Genomic DNA, 4,666 nt, shown 5'->3' with positions numbered 1-4,666 from the left:
ATTCTTATCAATGGAGAAGATTGAAGTTGTCAAGGACTTCATTCTTCTTGGATCAAAAATCAACACTCATGGAAGCAACAGTCAAAAATCAAATGACATATTGCTTTAGGCAAATCTGCTGGACAAGACTTTTTTAAAGTGTTGAAGAGCAAAGATGTCAGCTTGAGAACTAAGGTGCGCCTGACCCAAGCCATGGCATTTTCAATCACCTCATATGCATGTGAAAGCTGGACAGTGAATAAGGAAGACCATAGAACTGATGCATTTGAGTTATGGTGTTGAAGGAGAATATTGAAAGCGCCATGGGCTGCCAAAAGAACCAATAGATCCATTTTGGAAGAAGTGCAGCCAAAGTGCTCCTTGAAGGCCAAGATAGCCAAACTTTGTCTCTCATACTTTGGACATATTGTCAGGAGGGATCAGTCACTGTAGAAGGACATCTTGTTTGGTAAGGTGGAGGGTCAGAGAAAAAGAGGAAGACCCCCAACGAGATGGCTTGGCTAAGTGGCAGCATCAATGGACTCAAGTGTGGCAACAGTAGTGAGGTTGGCCCAGGATCGGGCAGTGTTTCATTCTGCTATGTATAAGGTCACTATGGGTCGGTACCAACTTGATGGCACCTAATAACAATAACAAAATGGGTCGGAACCGACTCAACAACAACTAACAACATGTTCCGACTCAAGGATACTTGACAACTAGCTTTACTGAAGTAGTTCTGGTGGCACAGTGGCTAATGCTTTCAATTGGTAACCTAGAGGTCAGCAGTTCAAACCCAGCAGCAGCTCCTCATGAGCAGATGGGGTCTCTAAGGTGATGGGGCATCTGATTAGAAATGTACTAGACAACAATTGTTGTTAAGTGCCTTGAGTATTGTCTGACCCATAATGACCCTGTATAAGGTTTCCAGGCTTTGAATCACAGACCTTGCAGTTAGCAGTTCAATGCTTATCCTATGAAGGCATATCAGTACTCTAAATACAGGATAAAATATCTTTATGTACAGCATGTATAATTACAAGATTTAAATAATACATATACTAAATATTAACAATTTTAAAGTACTCATTTTTAAGTCTGACAAGCACTTCAAGTATAGAAATGTTAAAATGACAAAACTACTAAGCAAGTTTTCCATCAGTGAATCTAGCTCACCAGTTCAGTCTGAACATTCATCATCCGAGGCACTTCTTCAGGCATACAAAAAACTGAATGAACAGGTTTAATCTGTTCTTCTACCAAAAGTATAGTCCAGCAATGTCAAAGTATGAAAGCATCTACCATATCTGCTGGTCTATCAGCACATGCCCCGCTTTGACATGTTAAAATGAGGTTTTGTGAAAGACACATACACACACATACCACCTTCCATTTATTCATTTTAACATGCTAAAATGCAGCTTTGTGAACTCAAATGAATTCAATGAAAGGGCCAGAAAAGTTACCATATGTGGTGGTTGTTGGTTTCCCTAAAGGTAATTGGACAGCAATTAGCTTACTAAGAATTGCGTTAAGTAAAATCAATTCCACAAACCCAATCTGAGGCCCCGCTTTTGACTGGGGCTCCATGAAAACAGACCTTGAGGCATTCAGGTCTCAGAGTATGCGTGGATCATACCTCATAAAGTATTAAATAAATTAGTGACATTTAGTTTTTCGTGTTTTGTAGGGTTATGTATTCACTTGGTTCAAAATTCAAAGTATCCAGAAATATTGAGAAAAGTGTCTTTCCTACCATGACTCTATGCTAGGGGGGAATATCCCAGATTCAGAAAATGTACTATAACCAAATCCCACTGCCATCAAGTCAGTTCTGACTTATAGTAATCCAATACAACAGAGTAGAATGGCTCCCTAGGGTTTTTGAGACTGCAAATCTTTACAGAGCTGACAGCCTCATCTTTTTTTTTCTCAAGTAGCAGCTGGTGAGTTTGAATGTCTAACCAAAGACAAAAAAGTAAGGCAAAATCCAGATAAGGGAAACCAGTATATCAGCATGTACTCAAGGAGTACATACAGAGGAGGCTGGAATCCGCTGAATCACAGTTATGATACTCATTATATACTGTAGATAGCAAAGAAAACCATTACAAGATTATGATTGGTAGTAGGTCAATTATCACTGTAATAAATGGGGCTACAGAAGTAGGGGGAAAGCTCTGGTAGCGTAGTGATTACCAATTGGGCTACTAACCTCAAGGTCAGCAGTTCAAAACTACTAGCTGTTCTGTGGGAGAAAGATGAGGCTTTCCTGCTCCCATAAAGATTTACAGCCTCAGAAACACTGTACAAGGTCACTATGAGTTAGAACCAACTCCAAGCACATAACCACCACCACCACAGAAGCAGGGGAAGGGTCATGACTGGGTTACATACATAATTATAATATGTATATAATTGCAGGTTAAAAGGGTTATAAGGTTGACTATTTTTGGCAAATCATTAATGAGATGCCCAGGTAAATTCTTTTGAAAGAAGACATGTCCAGGTAAATTCCCTAGCTCTGGGTTTGAGCACCTTTCTGCATGCTAGTTAATCTACTTTGAACCACATTCTTACTGAGAGCAAACTACCTTTTCCTGGGCTTGCTCAGACTTTTGTAAGCATAACCACATTGTTGGTTTAAGGGTCAGCAAGCATTGGGGAAGTAACATAAAGTTGCCTGAACTTATGTTAAGTATCAATATGGAATTCGGGCTCTCATTATAGACCACAACTTTTCACAAACCAAGAGCTTTAGAATTTAAGTTCTCACACATTTCCTCCTCTTGATCATGGATTAAAATCCTTTAATTACACTTAGGTTGGTGTGCTTTCTTCTGCTTAGACTTGTTGATGTATCCTTTAGATGGTGTTTTAGACTTCTAAGACCCCAGACACTACGCTTTTTGATAGTTGACACCATCTCATTTCTTCACCATTTTTCACTATGTTTTGGCTGTTAAGTACCATCGAGTCAGTTCTGACTCATAGTGACCCTGTATAGAGTTTCCAAGGAGCGGCTGGTGAGCTTGAACCGCCAACTTTGCAGTCCAGCGCATTAACCCACAGCGCCACACCAGGGTTCCTATTTTTTACTATAGTACCCACTGATGAAGATCAAAGAGCACAGCCTTTGGTATGGATTGCATCTCAATGTAAAGAAAACAAAAATCCTTACCACTGGACCAATAAACAACATTCTTATCAACAGAGACAAGATTGAAATTGTCAAGGACTTCATTCTTCTTAAATCAACTTTCAACACTCATGGAAGCAGCAGTCAAGACATCAGATGACATATTGCATTAGGCAAAGCTGCTGGACAAGACCTTTTTAAAGTGTTGAAGAGCAAAGATGTCAGCTTGAGAACTAAGGTGCGCCTGACCCAAGCCATGGTATTTTCAATCACCTCATATGCATGTGAAAGCTGGACAGTGAATAAGGAAGACCATAGAAGAATTGATGCTTTTGAGTTATGGTGTTGGAGGAGAATATGAAAAGTGCCATGGGGTGCCAAAAGAACAAATAGATCTGTGTTGGAAACAATGCAGCCAGATTGCTCCTTGGAGGCCAGGATGGCCAAACTTTGTCCCATACTTCAGATATATTGTCAGGAGGGACCTGTCGCTGTAGAAGGATATCATGTTTGGTAAGGTGGAGGGTAAGAGGAAAAGAGGAAGACCCCCAGTGAGATGGATTGGCAAAGTGGCAGCATCAATGGGCTCAAGTATGGCAACAATTGTGAGGTTGGCCCAGGACCGGGCAGTGTTTCGTTCTGTTGTGCATAGGTTCGCTACAAGTTGGTACTGACTCAATGGCACCTAAGAAGAACAACAATAACCCAGTATTCAGTAATGAGGGGAAGTATAGATTGGGGCCACATTGGAAGAATTAGTTGGCCTGTAGTTAGGCTACAAACCTTAAGGTTGGACCTTAAGTTAATTGGTAGGAAATATCTATATTCACTTCATGGGCAGCCTATTAGCTTTCTAAGAAATTACATTAGAAGTAGCTTCCTACAACATTTGATAATTCTAATAATAATAACAATTACAATGAATCTCATTAATCCCTGGTGGTACTGTAGGATAAGCACTGAACAACAAACTGCAAGGTTGGCAATTCAAGCCCACTAGCCATTCCATGGAAGAATGATGTGGCTATTTGCTTCCATAAATATTTACAGCCTTGGAAACCCTACATAGGTTCAATGTGAATGCAATGGCAGGGAGTATCGTTAATCCAGTAAATAGTATAGATTGAAATACTAATGAGAAAAATAAAAGGGAACATTTTTGTGGTTAAAACACATAGAAAGGCTTACCTATACAAATTTATCTTATCAGTGACTAAATTTTAAGTGACAGAACAAAACTACTTCAGAAACAATGAGGGTTAGGCATTGAGAGATTTATCTCCAAGCTCACTAATCTGGGCTTCCATTTCTTTGAGTCTGTTCCTTTGCCCTTTCAATGTATTATCCATTTCTATGATCTTAGCATTAATCTTGTGGATTTCTAATTACAAGTTTTGTATTGTTTCAAAATTTGCATTAATTTTTTTCTGTTTGTTCTTAAAGTGTTTTCCTGATTTCTTCTGAAGTTTTTTCTGTGTTCTCCTTGCTTTCCTCAATCTTTCTGTCAATCCTTGGTAGGTACCAAAGCATCATTCTTTCAAATTCTTT

This window comes from Chrysochloris asiatica, unplaced genomic scaffold (assembly GCF_000296735.1).
Source record: "Chrysochloris asiatica unplaced genomic scaffold, ChrAsi1.0 scaffold00492, whole genome shotgun sequence".
NCBI classification, from domain to species: Eukaryota; Metazoa; Chordata; class Mammalia; order Afrosoricida; family Chrysochloridae; genus Chrysochloris; species Chrysochloris asiatica.
Note: the sequence above shows the minus strand (reverse complement) of the source record.